The sequence below is a fragment of the Heterodontus francisci genome, chromosome 44 (assembly GCF_036365525.1).
Source record: "Heterodontus francisci isolate sHetFra1 chromosome 44, sHetFra1.hap1, whole genome shotgun sequence".
Lineage (NCBI taxonomy): Eukaryota > Metazoa > Chordata > Chondrichthyes > Heterodontiformes > Heterodontidae > Heterodontus > Heterodontus francisci.
The window spans coordinates 16,959,465-16,979,198 of record NC_090414.1 but is presented as its reverse complement, the minus strand read 5'-3'; the positions used below and the strand labels follow the sequence as shown (position 1 = coordinate 16,979,198).

Genomic DNA, 19,734 nt, shown 5'->3' with positions numbered 1-19,734 from the left:
TCCCACACCCCTCACTGTAACACTCTGATATACCCCACACCCCTCACTGTAACACTCTGATATATCCCACACCCCTCACTGTAACACTCTGATATACCCCACACCCCTCAGTGTTACAGTCTGATATATCCCACACCCCTCACTGTAACACTCTGATATATCCCACACCCCTCACTGTAACACTCTGATATACCCCACACCCCTCAGTGTTACACTCTGATATATCCCACACCCCTCACTGTAACACTCTGATATACACCAAACCCCTCACTCTAACACTCTGATATACCCCACACCCCTCACTGTAACACACTGATATACACCAAACCCCTAACTGTAACACTCTGATATACCCCACACCCTTCACTGTTACACTCTGATATATCCCACACCCCTCACTGTAACACACTGATATACCCCACACCCCTCACTGTAACACTCTGATATATTCCACACCCCTCACTGTAACACACTGATATACACCAAACCCCTCACTGTAACACTCTGATATATCCCACACCCCTCACTGTAACACTCTGATATACCCCACACCCCTCACTGTAACACACTGAGAGACATCAAACCCCTCACTGTAACACACTGATATACCCCACACCCCTCACTGTAACACTCTGATATATCCCACACCCCTCACTGTAACACACTGATAAACCCCACACCCCTCACTGTAACACTTTGATATATCCCACACCCCTCACTGTAACACACTGATATACAACACACCCCTCACTGTAACACTCTGATATTCAACACACCCCTCACTGTTACACTCTGATATAACCCACACAGCTCACTGAAACACACTGATATACAACACACCCCTCACTGTTACACTCTGATATAACCCACACCCCTCACTGTAACACTCTGATATACCCCACACCCCTCACTGTATCACACTGATATACAACACACCCCTCACTGTATCACACTGATATACAACACACCCCTCACTGTAACACTCTGATATACCCCACAACCCTCACTGTAACACTCTGATAGATCCGACACCCCTCACTGGAACACTCTGATATATCCCACACCCCTCTCTGTAACACTCTAATACATCCCTGACCCCTCACTTTAACCCTCTGAAATACCCCAGATCCCTCACTTTAACACTCTAATATATCCCACACCCCTCACTGTAACACTCTGATATATCCCACACCCTTGACTGTAAGAGTCTGATATATCCCAAACCCCTCACTGTAACACTCTGATATATCCCACACCCCTCACTGTAACACTCTGATATATCCCACACCCCTCACTGTAACACTCTGATATATCCCACACCCCTCACTGTAACACTCTGATATATCCCACACCCCTCACTGCAACAATCTGATATATCCCACACCCCTCACTGTAACACTCTGATATACACCACACCCCTCACTTTAACACTCTGATATATCCCACACCCCTCAGTGTAACACTGATATATACCAAACCCCTCACTGTAAGACTCTGATATACCCCACACCCCTCACTGTAACACTTATATATCCCACACCCCTCACTGTAACACTCTGATATATCCCACAGCCCTCACTGTAACACTCTGACATATCCCACACCCCTCACTAGAACACTCTGATATATCCCACACCCCTCACTGTAACACTCTGATATATCCCACACCCCTCACTGTAACACTCTGATATATCCCACACCCCTCACTGTAACACTCTGATATACACCACACCCCTCACTGTTATACTCTGATATACAACACACCCCTCACTGTAACACTCTGATATACAACACACCCCTCACTGTCACACTCTGATATATCCCACACCCCTCACTGTCACACTCTGATATAACCCACACCGCTCACTGGAACACTCTGATATACACCACACCCCTCACTGTAACACACTGATATACAACACACCCCTCACTGTCACACTCTGATATACAACACACCCCTCACTGTAACACTCTGATATACCCCACAACCCTCAATGTAACACTCTGATATAACCCACACCCCTCACTGAAACACTCTTACATATCCCACACCCCTCACTGTAAACACTGATATACCCCACACCCCTCACTGTAAGACTCTGATATATCCCACACCCCTCACTGTAACACTCTGATATATCCCACACCCCTCAATGTAACACACTGATATACCTCACACCCCTCACTGTCACACTCTGAAATATCCCACACCCCTCACTGTCACACTCTGATATATCACACACCCCTCACAGTAACACTCTGACATATCCCAAACCCCTCACTGTAACACACTGATATACCCCACAACCCTCAATGTAACACTCTGATATAACCCACACCCCTCACTGAAACACTCTTACATATCCCACACCCCTCACTGTAACACACTGATATACCCCACACCCCTCACTGTAAGACTCTGATATATCCCACACCCCTCACTGTAACACTCTGATATATCCCACACCCCTCAATGTAACACACTGATATACCTCACACCCCTCACTGTCACACTCTGAAATATCCCACACCCCTCACTGTCACACTCTGATATATCACACACCCCTCACAGTAACACTCTGACATATCCCAAACCCCTCACTGTAACACACTGATATACCCCACACCCCTCACTGTTACACTCTGATATAACCCACACCGCACACTGTAACACTCTGACATATCCCACACCCCTCACTGTAACAAACTGATATACACCACACCCCTCTCTGTAAAACACTGATATACCCCACACCCCTCACTGTTACACTCTGATATAACCAACACCGCTCACTGCAACACTCTGACATATCCCAAACCCCTCACTGTAACACACTGATATACACCACACCCCTCACTGTAACACTCTGATATATCCCACACCCCTCACTATCACACTCTGATATATCCCACACCCCTCACTGTAACACTCTGATATCACCCACACATCTCACTGTCACACTCGGATATACCCCACACCCCTCACTGTAACACTCTGATATACAACACACCCCTCACTGTAACACTCTGATATATCCCACAAACCTCACTGTAACACACTGATATACAACATACCCCTCACTGTTACACTCTGATATAACCCACACCCCTCACTGTAACACTCTGATATAACCGACACCCCTCACTGAAACACTCTGATATACCCCACACCCCTCACTGTAACACACTGATATACCCCACACCCCGCACTGTAACACTCTGATATATCCCACACCCCTCACTGTAACACTCTGATATACCCCACACCCCTCACTGTAACACTCTGATATAAACCACACCCCTCACTTTAACACTCTGATATAAGGCACACCCCTCACTGAAACACTCTTATATATCCCACACCCCTCAGTGTAACACACTGATATACCCCACACCCCTCACTGTAACACTCTGATATATCCCACACCCCTCACTGTAACAGTCTGATATATCCTACACGACTCATTGTAACACTCTGATATATCCCACACCCCTCACTGCAAAACTCTGATATATCCCACACCCTTGACTGTAAGAGTCTGATATATCCCAAAAACGTCACTGTAACACTCTGATTTATCCCACACCCCTCAATGTAACACTCTGATATGCCCCACCCCCCTCACTGTAACACACTGATATACCCCACACCCCTCACTTTAACACTCTGATATATCCCACACCCCTCACTTTAACACTCTGATTTATCCCACACCCCTCACTGTAACACTCTGATATGCCCCACCCCCCTCACTGTAACACACTGATATACCCCACACCCCTCACTTTAACACTCTGATATATCCCACACCCCTCACTGTAACACACTGATATACCCCACACCCCTCACTTTAACACTGTGATATATCCCACACCCCTCACTGTAACACTCTGATATACACCACACCCCTCACTGTATCACACTGATATACAACACACCCCTCACTGCAACACTCTGATATAACGCACACCCCTCACTGTAACACTCTGACAAAACCCATACCCCTCCGTGTAACACTGATATATCCCACAGCCCTCACTGTAACACTCTGACATATCCCACACCCCTCAGTGTAACACTGATATATCCCAAACCCCTCACTGTAACACTCTGATATATCCCACAACCCTCACTGTAACACTCTGATATATCCCACACCCCTCACTGGAACACTCTAATATATCCCACACCCCTCACTGTAACACTCTGATATATCCCACACCCCTCACTGTAACACTCTGATGCATCCCACACCCCTCAGTGTAACACTCTGATATATCCCACACCCCTCACTGGAACACTCTGATATATCCCACACCCCTCACTGTAACACTCTGACATATCCCACACCCCTCACTGTAACACTCTGATATATCCCACACCCCTCACTGCAACAATCTGATATATCCCACACCCCTCACTGTAACACTCTGATATATCCCACACCCCTCACTGTAACACTCTGATATATCCCACACCCCTCACTGTAACACTCTGATATCCCCCACACCCCTCACTGCAACAATCTGATATATCCCACACCCCTCACTGTAACACTCTGATATACCCCACACCCCTCACTGTAACAATCTGATATACCCCACACACCTCACTGTAACTCTCTGAGAAATCCCACACCCCTCAGTGTAACACTGATATATCCCAAAACCCAAACTGTAACACTGATATATACCAAACCCCTCACTGTAAGACTCTGATATACCCCACACCCCTCACTGTAACACTTATATATCCCACACCCCTCACTGTAACACTCTGATATATCCCACAGCCCTCACTGTAACACTCTGACATATCCCACACCCCTCACTAGAACACTCTGATATATCCCACACCCCTCAATGTAACACACTGATATACCTCACACCCCTCACTGTCACACTCTGAAATATCCCACACCCCTCACTGTCAAACTCTGATATACCCCACACCCCTCACTGTTACACTCTGATATAACCCACACCGCTCACTGTAACACTCTGACATATCCCAAACCCCTCACTGTAACAAACTGATATACACCACACCCCTCTCTGCAACACACTGATATACACCACACCCCTCCCTGGAACACTCTGATATATCCCACACCCCTCACTGTAACACACTGATATACCGCACACCCCTCACTGTAACACTCTGATATATCCCACACCCCTCACTGTAACACTCTGATATATCCCACACCCCTCACTGTAACACTCTGACATATCCCACACCCCTCACTGTAACACTCTGATATACACCACACCCCTCACTGTCACACTCTGATATATCCCACACCCCTCACTGTCACACTCTGATATAAACCACACCGCTCACTGGAACACTCTGATATACACCACACCCCTCACTGTAACACACTGATATATCCCACACCCCTCACTGTCACGCTCTGATATATCCCACACCCCTCACTGTAACACTCTGAAATATCCCACACCCCTCATTGCAACACACTGATATACAACACACCCCTCACTGTCACACTCTGATATACAACACACCCCTCACTGTAACACTCTGATATATCCCACACCCCTCACTGTAACACTCTGATATATCCCACACCCCTCACTGTAACACACTGATATACCCCACACCCCTCAATGTAACACTCTGATATAACCCACACCCCTCACTGAAACACTCTTACATATCCCACACCCCTCACTGTAACACACTGATATATCACACACCCCTCACAGTAACACTCTGATAGATCCCACACCCCTCACTGTAACACTCTGATATATCCCACACCCCTCACTGTTACACTCTGATATAACCCACACCGCTCACTGTAACACTCTGACATATCCCACACCCCTATCTGCAACACACTGATATACACCACACCCCTCACTGTCACACTCTGATATAACCCACACCGCTCACTGTAACACACTGATATACACCACAACCCTCTCTGTAACACACTGATATACACCACACCCCTCACTGTAACACTCTGATATATCCCACACCCCTCACTATCACACTCTGATATATCCCACGCCCCTCACTGTAACACTCTGATATAACCCACACATCTCACTGTCACACTTGGATATACCCCACACCGCTCACTGTAACACTCTGATATACAACACACCCCTCACTGTAACACTCTGATATATCCCACACACCTCACTGTAACACACTGATATACAACACACCCCTCACTGTTACACTCTGATATAACCCACACCCCTCACTGTAACACTCTGATATAACCGACACCCCTCACTGAAACACTCTTATATATCCCACACCCCTCACTGTAACACACTGATATACCCCACACCCCGCACTGTAACACTCTGATATATCCCACACCCCTCACTGTAACAATCTGATATATCCTACACCACTCATTGTAACACTCTGATATATCCCACACCCCTCACTGTAAAACTCTGATATATCCCACACCCTTGACTGTAAGAGTCTGATATATCCCAAAAACGTCACTGTAACACTCTGATTTATCCCACACCCCTCACTGTAACACTCTGATATGCCCCACCCCCTCACTGTAACACACTGATATACCCCACACCCCTCACTTTAACACTCTGATATATCCCACACCCCTCACTGTAAAACTCTGATATATCCCACACCCCTCACTGTAACACACTGATATACCCCACAACCCTCACTTTTACACTGTGATATATCCCACACCCCTCACTGTAACACTCTGATATACCCCACAACCCTCACTGTATCACACTGATATACAACACACCCCTCACTCTAACACTCTGATATAACGCACACCCCTCACTGCAACAATCTGACATAACCCACACCCCTCACTGTAACACTCTGATATATCCCACAGCCCTCACTGTAACACTCTGACATATCCCACAACCCGAACTGTAACAATCTGATATACCCCACACCCCTCACTGTAACACTCTGATATACCCCACACCCCTCACAGTAACACTCTGATATATCCCACAACCCTCACTGTAACACTCTGATATAACCTACACCATTCATTGTAACAATCTGATATACCCCACACCCCTCACTGTAACACTGATATATCCCACACCCCTCAGTGTAACACTGATATATCCCACACCCCTCACTGTGACACTCTGATATACCCCACACCCCTCACTGTAACACACTGATATACCTCACACCCCTCACTGTCACACTCTGAAATATCCCACACCCCTCACTGTCACACTCTGATATATCCCACACCCCTCACTGTAACACTCTGATATATCCCACACCCCTCACTGTCACACACTGATATACCTCACACCCCTCACTGTCACACTCTGAAATATCCCACACCCCTCACTGTCACACTCTGATATATCCCACACCCCTCACTGTAACACTCTGATATATCCCACACCCCTCACTGTCACACACTGATATACCTCACACCACTCACTGTCACACTCTGATATACCCCACACCCCTCACTGTAACACACTGATATACCTCACACCCCTCACTGTCACACTCTGAAATATCCCACACCCCTCACTGTCACACTCTGATATATCCCACACCCCTCACTGTAACACTCTGATATATCCCACACCCCTCACTGTAACACACTGATATACCTCACACCCCTCACTGTCACACTCTGAAATATCCCACACCCCTCACTGTCACACTCTGATATATCCCACACCCCTCACTGTCACATTCTGATATACCTCACACCCCTCAGTGTCACACTCTGAAATATCCCACACCCCTCACTGTCACACTCTGATATATCCCACACCCATCACTGTCACATTCTGATATATCCCACACCCCTCACTGTCACACTCTGATATACAACACACCCCTCACTGTCACACTCTGATATATCCCACACGCCTCACTGTCACACTCTGATATAACCCACACCGCTCACTGTAACACTCTGATATACACCACACCCCTCACTGTAACACACTGATATACACCACACCCCTCACTGTAACACGCTGATATATCCCACACTACTCACTGTAACACTCTGATATATCCCACACCCCTCACTGTAACACTCTGATATATCCCACACCCCTCACTGTAACACTCTGATATCCCGCACACCCCTCACTGCAACAATCTGATATATCCCACACCCCTCACTGTAACACTCTGATATATCCCACACCCCTCACTGTAACACTCTGATATCCCCACACCCCTCACTGCAACAATCTGATATACCCTACACCCCTCACTTTAACACTCTGATATCCCCCACACCCCTCACTGCAACAATCTGATATATCCCACACCCCTCACTGTAACACTCTGATATATCCCACACCCCTCACTGTAACACTCTGATATATCCCACACCCCTCACTGTAACACTCTGATATACCCCACACCCCTCACTGTAACACTCTGATATATCCCACACCCCTCACTGTAACACTCTGATATATCCCACACCCCTCACTGTAACACTCTGATATCCCCACACCCCTCACTGCAACAATCTGATATACCCTACACCCCTCACTTTAACACTCTGATATCCCCCACACCCCTCACTGCAACAATCTGATATATCCCACACCCCTCACTGTAACACTCTGATATATCCCACACCCCTCACTGTAACACTCTGATATATCCCACACCCCTCACTGTAACACTCTGATATATCCCACACCCCTCAGTGTAACACTCTGATATATCACACACCCCTCAGTGTAACACTCTGATATCTCCCACACCCCTCACTGTAACACTGATATATCCCAAACTCCTCACTGGAAGACTCTGATATAACCCACACCCCTCAGTGTAACACTGATATATCCCAAACCCCTCACTGTAACACTCTGATATACCCCACACCCCTCACTGTAACACTCTGATCTATCCCACACCCCTCACTGTAACACTCTGATATATCCCACACCCCTCACTGTCACACTCAGATATAACACACACCCCTCACTGTAACACTCTGATATATCCCACACCCCTCACTGGAACACTCTGATATATCCCACACCCCTCACTGTCACACTCAGATATAACACACACCCCTCACTGTAACGCACTGATAAACCTCACACCCCTCACTGTCACACTCTGAAATATCCCACACCCCTCACTGTAACACTCTGATATATCCCACATCCCTCACTGTAACACACTGATATATCCCACACCCCTCACTGTCACACTCTGATATATCCCACACCCCTCACAGTAACACGCTGATGTATCCCACACCCCTCACTGTAACACTCTGATATACCCCACACCCCTCACTGTCACACTCTGAAATATCCCACACCCCTCACTGTAACACTCTGATATACCCCACACCCCTCACTGTCACACTCTGATATAACCCACACCGCTCACTGTAACACACTGATATACAACACACCCCTCACTGTTACACTCTGATATACACCACACCCCTCACTGTAACACGCTGATATACACCACACCCCTCTCTGTAACACACTGATATACACCACACCCGTCACTGCAACACTCTGATATACACCACAACCCTCACTGTAACACTCTGATATACACCACACCCCTCACTGTAACACGCTGATATATCCCACACCCCTCACTGTGACACTCTGATATAACCCACACATCTCACGGTCACACTCTGATATACCCCACACCCCTCACTGTAACATTCTGATGTACCCCACACCCCTCACTGTAACACTGATATATCCCACACCCCTCACTGCAACACTCTGATATATCCCACACCCTTCAATGTAACACTCTGATATATCCCACCTACCTCACTGTAACACTGATATTTCCCACACTCCTCACTGTAACACTGATATATCCCACACCCCTCACTGTAACAATCCGATATATCCCACAGCCCTCACAGTAACACTGATATATCCCACACCCCTCATGGTAGCACTCGGATATACCCCACACCTCTCGCTGTAACACACTGATATACCCGACACCCCTCACTGTCACACTCCGATCTCCCCCACTCCCCTAACTGGAACACTCCGATATACCCCACGCCCCTTACTGTAACACTCTGATATATCCCACACCCCTCACTGTAACACTCTGATATATCCCACACCCCTCACTGTAACATTCTGATGTACCCCACCCCCTCACTGTAACACTCTGAAATATCCCACACACCTCACTGTAACACTCTGATCTATCCCACACCCCTCACTGTAACATTCTGATGTACCCCACCCCCTCACTGTAACACTCTGATATATCCCACACACCTCACTGTAACACTCTGAAATATCCCACACCCCTCACTGTAACACTCCGAAATACACCACAACTCTCACTGTTACACTCTGATATACCCCACACCCCTCACTGTAACACTCTGAAATACCCCACCACTCTCACTGTAACACTCTGATATATCCCACATCCCTCACTGTAACACACTGATATATCCCACACCCCTCACTGTCACACTCTGATATATCCCACACCCCTCACAGTAACACGCTGATGTATCCCACACCCCTCACTGTAACACTCTGATATACCCCACACCCCTCACTGTCACACTCTGAAATATCCCACACCCCTCACTGTAACACTCTGATATACCCCACACCCCTCACTGTCACACTCTGATATAACCCACACCGCTCACTGTAACACACTGATATACAACACACCCCTCACTGTTACACTCTGATATAACCCACACCCCTCACTGTAACACACTGATATACACCACACCCCTCACTGTAACACACTGATATACACCACACCCCTCACTGTAACACACTGATATACACCACACCCCTCTCTGTAACACATTGATATACACCACACCCCTCACTGTAACACACTGATATACACCACACCCGTCACTGCAACACTCTGATATACACCACAACCCTCACTGTAACACTCTGATATACACCACACCCCTCACTGTAACACGCTGATATATCCCACACCCCTCACTGTGACACTCTGATATAACCCACACATCTCACGGTCACACTCTGATATACCCCACACCCCTCACTGTAACATTCTGATGTACCCCAACCCCTCACTGTAACACTGATATATCCCACACCCCTCACTGCAACACTCTGATATATCCCACACCCCTCAATGTAACACTCTGATATATCCCACCTACCTCACTGTAACACTGATATTTCCCACACTCCTCACTGTAACACTGATATATCCCACACCCCTCACTGTAACAATCCGATATATCCCACAGCCCTCACAGTAACACTGATATATCCCACACCCCTCATGGTAGCACTCGGATATACCCCACACCTCTCGCTGTAACACACTGATATACCCGACATCCCTCACTGTCACACTCCGATCTCCCCCACTCCCCTAACTGGAACACTCCGATATACCCCACGCCCCTTACTGTAACACTCTGATATATCCCACACCCCTCACTGTAACACTCTGATATATCCCACACCCCTCACTGTAACATTCTGATGTACCCCACCCCCTCACTGTAACACTCTGATGTACCCCACCCCCTCACTGTAACACTCTGATATATCCCACACACCTCACTGTAACACTCTGAAATATCCCACACCCCTCACTGTAACACTCTGATATACCCCACACCCCTCACTGTAACACTCTGATATATCCCAAACCCCTCACTTTTACACTCTGATATACACCACACCCCTCAATGTAACACTGTGATATATCCCACACCCCTCACTGTAGCACTCTGATATATCCCACACCCCTCACTGTAACACTCTGATATACCCCACACCCCTCACTGTAACATTCTGATATATCCCACAACCCTCACTGTAACACTCTGATATACCCCACACCCCTCGCTGTAACACTCTGATATATCCCACACCCCTCACTGTAACACTCTGATATATCCCACACCCCTCACTGTAACACTCTGATGTACCCCACACCCCTCACTGTAACACTCTGATGTACCCCACACCCCTCACTGTAACACTCTGATATCCCCCACACCCCGCACTGTAACACTCTGATATATCCCACACCCCTCACTGTATCATTCTGATATATCCCACAACCCTCACTGTAACACTCTGATATATCCCACATCCCTCACTGTAACACTCTGATATATCCCACATCCCTCACTGTTACACTCTGATGTACCCCACCCCCTCACTGTAACACTCTGATATATCCCACACCCCTCACTGTAACACTCCGAAATACCCCACAACTCTCACTGTTACACTCTGATATATCCCACACCCCTCACTGTAACATTCTGATGGACCCCACACCCCTCACTGTAACACTCTGAAATACCCCACACCCCTCACTGTAACATTCTGCTGTACCCCACACCCCTCACTGTAACACTCTGATATACCCCACACCCCTCACTGTAACATTCTGCTGTACCCCACACCCCTCACTGTAACACTCTGATATACCCCACACCCCTCACTGTAACATTCTGCTGTACCCCACACCCCTCACTGTAACACTCTGATATACCCCACACCCCTCACTGTAACACTCTGATATACCCCACACCCCTCACTGTAACTCTCTGATATATCCCTCACTCCTCACTGCAACACTCTGATATATCCCACACCCCTCACTTTTACACTCTGATATATCCCACACCGCTCAATGGAACACTCTGATATATCCCACACCCCTCACTTTTACACTCTGATATATCCCACACCGCTCAATGGAACACTCTGATATATCCCACACCGCTCAATGGAACACTCTGATATATCCTACACCCGTCACTGCAACACTGATATTTCCGAAATCCCTCATTGTCACCCACTGTGATATATCCCACACCCCTCAGTGTAACACTCTGATATTTCCCACACCCGTCACTTTAACACTCTGATATATCCCACACCCCTCACTGTCGCACTGATATCTCCCACAACCCTCATTGTAACACTGATATATCCCACACCCCTCACTGTAACACTCTGATATATCCCACACCCGTCACTTTAACACTCTGATATATCCCACACCCCTCAATGTAGCACTGATATATCCCACACCCCTCACTGTAGCACTGATATCTCCCACAACCCTCATTGTAACACTGATATATCCCACACCCGTCACTTTAACACTCTGATATATCCCACACCCCTCACTGTAGCACTGATATCTCCCACACCCCTCACTGCAGCACTGATATCTCCCACAACCCTCATTGTAACACTGATATCTCCCACAACCCTCATTGTAACACTGATATATCCCACACCCCTCACTGTAACACTCTGATATATCCCACAACCCTCAATGTAACACTGATATTTCCGAAACCCCTCAGTGTTACACTAATATATCCCACACACCTCACTGTAACATTCTGATATACCCCACACCCCTCACTGTAACACTCTGATATATCCCACACCCCTCACTGTAACACACTGATATATCCCACACCCCTCACTGTTACACTCTGATATATCCCACACCCCCTCACTGTAACACTCTGATATATCCCACACCCCTCACTGTAACACACTGATATATCCCACACCCCTCACTGTAACACACTGATATATCCCACACCCCTCACTTTCACACTGATATTTCCGAAACCCCTCACTGTAACACACTGATATATCCCACACCCCTCAAGTAACACTCTGATATACCCCACACCCCCCACTGTAACACTCTGATATATCCCACACCCCTCACTGTAGCACTCTGATATATCCCACACCCCTCACTGTAACACTCTGATATACCCCACACCCCTCACTGTAACATTCTGATATATCCCACACCCCTCACTGTAACACTCTGATATATCCCACACCCCTCACTGTAACACTCTGATATATCCCACAGCCCTCACTGTAACACTCTGATATATCCCACACCCCTCACTGAAACACTCTGATATACTCCACACCCGTCGCTGTGACACTCTGATATATCCCACACCCCTCACTGCAACACTCTGATATATCCCACAACCCTCGCTGTAACACTCTGATATATCCCACAGCCCTCACTGTAACACTCTGATATATCCCACGCCCCTCACTGTAACACTCTGATATATCCCACACCCCTCACTGTAACACTCTGATGTACCCAACACCCCTCACTGTAACACTCTGATATATCCCACACCCCTCACTGTAACACTCTGATGTACCCCACCCCCTCACTGTAACACTCTGATATATCCCACACACCTCAATGTAACACTCTGATATATCCCACACACCTCACTGTAACACACTGATATATCCCACACCCATCACTGTAACACTCCGAAATACCCCACAACTCTCACTGTTGCACTCTGATATATCCCACACCCCTCACTGTAACATTCTGATGGACCCCACACCCCTCACTGTAACACTCTGAAATACCCCACCACTCTCACTGTGACACTCTGATATATCCCACACCCCTCACTGTAACACTGATATTTCCGAAACCCCTCACTGTAACACTGATATTTCCGAAACCCCTCACTTTTACACACTTATATATCCCACACCCCTCACTGTAACACACTGATATATCCCACTCCCCTCACTGTTACACTCTGATATATCCCACACCCCCTCACTGTAACACACTGATATATCCCACACCCCTCACTGTAACACACTGATATATCCCACACCCCTCACTTTCACACTGATATTTCCGAAACCCCTCACTGTAACACACTGATATATCCCACACCCCTCACTGTAACACTGATATATCCCACAACCCTCACTGTAACACTCTGATATACACCACACCCCTCAATGTAACACTGTGATATATCCCACACCCCTCACTGTAGCACTCTGATATATCCCACACCCCTCACTGTAACACTCTGATATACCCCACACCCCTCACTGTAACATTCTGATATATCCCACAACCCTCACTGTAACACTCTGATATACCCCACTCCCCTCGCTGTAACACTCTGATATATCCCACACCCCTCACTGTAACACTCTGATATATCCCACACCCCTCACTGTAACACTCTGATGTACCCCACACCCCTCACTGTAACACTCTGATGTACCCCACACCCCTCACTGTAACACTCTGATATCCCCCACACCCCGCACTGTAACACTCTGATATATCCCACACCCCTCACTGTATCATTCTGATATATCCCACAACCCTCACTGTAACACTCTGATATATCCCACATCCCTCACTGTTACACTCTGATGTACCCCACCCCCTCACTGTAACACTCTGATATATCCCACACACCTCACTGTAACACTCTGAAATATCCCACACCCCTCACTGTAACACTCCGAAATACCCCACAACTCTCACTGTTACACTCTGATATATCCCACACCCCTCACTGTAACATTCTGATGGACCCCACACCCCTCACTGTAACACTCTGAAATACCCCACCACTCTCACTGTAACACTCTGATATATCCCACACCCCTCACTGTAACATTCTGCTGTACCCCACACCCCTCACTGTAACACTCTGATATACCCCACACCCCTCACTGTAACACTCTGATATACCCCACACCCCTCATTGTAACTCTCTGATATATCCCACACCCCTCACTTTTACACTCTGATATATCCCACACCGCTCAATGGAACACTCTGATATATCCCACACCGCTCAATGGAACACTCTGATATATCCCACACCGCTCAATGGAACACTCTGATATATCCTACACCCGTCACTGCAACACTGATATTTCCGAAATCCCTCATTGTCACCCACTGTGATATATCCCACACCCCTCAGTGTAACACTCTGATATTTCCCACACCCGTCACTTTAACACTCTGATATATCCCACACCCCTCACTGTCGCACTGATATCTCCCACAACTCTCATTGTAACACTGATATATCCCACACCCCTCACTGTAACACTCTGATATATCCCACACCCCTCAATGTAGCACTGATATAACCCACACCCCTCACTGTAGCACTGATATCTCCCACAACCCTCATTGTAACACTGATATATCCCACACCCGTCACTTTAACACTCTGATATATCCCACACCCCTCACTGTAGCACTGATATCTCCCACACCCCTCACTGCAGCACTGATATCTCCCACAACCCCCATTGTAACACTGATATCTCCCACAACCCTCATTGTAACACTGATATATCCCACACCCCTCACTGTAGCACTCTGATATATCCCACAACCCTCAATGTAACACTGATATTTCCGAAACCCCTCACTGTAACACTGATATTTCCGAAACCCCTCAGTGTTACACTAATATATCCCACACACCTCACTGTAACATTCTGATATACCCCACACCCCTCACTGTAACACTCTGATATATCCCACACCCCTCACTGTAACACACTTATATATCCCACACCCCTCACTGTTACACTCTGATATATCCCACACCCCCTCACTGTAACACACTGATATATCCCACACCCCTCACTGTAACACTCTGATATATCCCACACCCCTCACTGTAACACTCTGATATACTCCACACCCGTCGCTGTGACACTCTGATATATCCCACACCCCTCACTGTAACACTCTGATATATCCCACGCCCCTTACTGTAACACTCTGATATATCCCACACCCCTCACTGTAACACTCTGATATATCCCACACCCCTCACTGTAACACTCTGATGTACCCCACACCCCTCACTGTAACACTCTGATATACCCCACACCCCTCGCTGTAACACTCTGATATATCCCACACCCCTCGCTGTAACACTCTGATATATCCCACACCCCTCACTGTAACACTCTGATGTACCCCACACCCCTCACTGTAACACTCTGATGTACCCCACACCCCTCACTGTAACACTCTGATGTACCCCACACCCCTCACTGTAACACTCTGATATCCCCCACACCCCGCACTGTAACACTCTGATATATCCCACACCCCTCACTGTAACACTCTGATATATCCCACACCCCTCACTGTAACACTCTCATATATCCCACATCCCTCACTGTAACACTCTGATATATCCCACACCCCTCACTGTAACACTCTGATGTATCCCACACCCCTCACTGTAACACTCTGATGTACCCCACACCCCTCTCTGTAACACTCTGATATATCCCACACCCCTCACTGTAACACTCTGATATATCCCACACCCCTCACTGTAACACTCTGATATATCCCACACCCCTCACTGTAACACTCTGATATACCCACACGCCTCTCTGTAACACTCTGATATACCACACACCCCTCAATCTTACACTCTGATATACCCCACACCCCTCACTGTTACACTCTGATATACCCCACACCCCTCAATGTTACACTCTTATATATCCCACACCCCTCACTGTTACACTCTGATATACCCCACACCCCTCAATGTTACACTCTGATATTCCCCACACCCCTCAATCTTACACTCTGATATACCCCACACCCCTCACTGTTACACTCTGATATACCCCACACCCCTCACTGTTACACTCTGATATACCCCACACCCCTCAATTTTACACTCTGATATATCCCACACCCCTCACTATAACACTCTGATATACCCCTCACTGTTACACTCTGATATACCCCTCACTGTAACACTCTGATATACCCCACACCCCTCACTGTAACACTCTGATATACCCCACACCCCTCACTGTAACACTCTGATATACCCCACACACCTCACTGCAATATCCCGTCGGCTCCCCGGAGATGGATGCTCTCCCTGCGCCGTCGCACCCCAGCTCTCGACCCACAGTGGGTCCCACCACCTTTGCCATCCTCAGTCAGAATCGGCTGGTGGAGCAGGGTGAGGGAGAGGGGTGCAGTGGCAGTGCGGGTGTCATATTATAACTGCGGGTCGTTTGGTAATGGACTGGTGGTGGGGAGCAGTTTAAAGGAAAATGATGTCGAGGACTTGAGTGCCAATTGCAGGGAGGCGTTGCCCTTTTAAAAAGCTGTGCTGCAGGGGAAGCAAGTGGGACGGATGCTGTACAGAGAGAGAGAGAGAGATAGAGTTCTGGCTCAAAACACTGACAGCTTTCAAGAGAGAGAGAGAGAAAAGGAGAGGGGAATGTTTAAGACCATATCTAACCCAGGATACTGAGTTGAGGGGGTGAAATTTACAACGTGTCAGTTTCTGCCCTGGAAAAAGTTTCTCAGAAGTTTTTGAAAACATTTTTGTTACTGGATTCAAGCAACTGCAGCCTTGGAGGTAACTGTTACATTATTCCCTCACTGCAATCTGCTTGTGTTTACTCTCTGCTTTATTTACCGAGCCTTAATTATTTACAATTTATGAGCTGTTCTTCCCCTCACAGAGGGGATGAGGCGATTCAAAGTGAAACCCCCGGTATAGTTTTAAAATAAGCGGTTTGAAGACGACAAGGATGGGGAGTGTCCCACTGAAACCGCTTGGGCTAGTTTTGTTTAAAAAAAAAACACAGGTTGACTCCGCAGTGAAGGCGAGCACATCTCTGTGGGTTGGTCATTGCAGAGGGGCTGAATGGCCGGCATCATCCCAGTTGAGGAAACGGTTTGCCAGCTGCACGCGGTATCTGGCCCCCTCCTTCGCCCCATGATTCAGGCTCCCAGCGCCAGTGCTGAGGGAGCGCTGCAGTGTCAGAGGCGTCTGCCCCTCTCGGGTGGATGTAAAAGATCCCACGGCCACCCTGAGGGTGGGGGTAGGCACTATACAAATGCAAGGCTTTCTCAGAAGGGTGAAATTTAGAGTCACACTCTCATAACCCCCAGGTCACCCAGCGTGCCAGCCGAGTGCTCTCATTAAACCCCCACCCCTATCAAATCCCATTGATGTCAATTGCCAACCTGGCACCTTATCCCAAATAATTGGCACCCTCTAAATGCAAATATTCCACCCCTTTCCCCAAGGGCAGCTGTTCAACACACCAGTTAATTCACCTGCTTTCTTGTCATAAATTAACACTTGCTGCACTCTCTCTTCATCAACCCCGTTATTCCACACTTCAAAGAGCCCCCACCTCTCCCTCTCAGCTGCCGCAACCCCCACCCCCCCCACCCCCCATTGCGTGCCCACCCCCTCCCTGGACACATTTCATACAAAAGAAGGCACCTCCAGCAAGTGCAACACTCCCTCAGTACTGACCCTCCGACAGTGCAGAACTCCCTCAGTACTGACCCTCCCACAGTGCAGCGCCCCCTCAGTACTGACCCTCCGACAGTGCAGCACTCCCTCAGTACTGACCCTCTGACAGTGCGGTGCTCCCTCAGTACTGACCCTCCGACAGTGCGGCGCTCCCTCAGTACTGACTCTCTGACAGTGCAGCACTCCCTCAGTACTGACCCTCCGACAGTGCAGAACTCCCTCAGTACTGACCCTCCCACAGTGCAGCGCCCCCTCAGTACTGACCCTCCCACAGTGCAGCACTCCCTCAGTACTGACCCTCTGACAGTGCGGTGCTCCCTCAGTACTGACCCTCCGACAGTGCGGCGCTCCCTCAGTACTGACTCTCTGACAGTGCGGCGCTCCCTCAGTACTGACCCTCCAACAGTGCGGTGCTCCCTCAGTACTGGTACTGGGAGCGTCGCAAGTCTCTGGAGTGGAGCGTGAACCCACGATCTCCAAATTGAGAGAGATAGCAACTGACACTGGGCTCAAATTAGTGCAGAAAACTAAACGGGTCAGGGGGAACCATGTTGCAGGGTGCACTGTTGACAGG

At 48.0% G+C, this 19,734-nt stretch overlaps 1 protein-coding gene across 6 annotated transcripts in view; it reads left to right on the top strand.

Moving 5' to 3' along the window:
* The first annotated feature begins 18,015 nt into the window (after positions 1–18,015).
* The window catches only part of LOC137355935 (RAS guanyl-releasing protein 2-like), a 74,701-nt gene continuing 72,982 nt past the window's right edge, over positions 18,016–19,734 (top strand). For 5 of the 6 annotated variants that reach the window (XM_068021615.1, XM_068021608.1, XM_068021609.1 and 2 more), the window contains exon 1: positions 18,016–18,248. The gene's annotated coding sequence lies outside the window, so the exon portion shown is untranslated. The remainder of the gene's footprint in view (positions 18,249–19,734) is intronic. The other variant, XM_068021616.1, reaches the window with a different exon arrangement.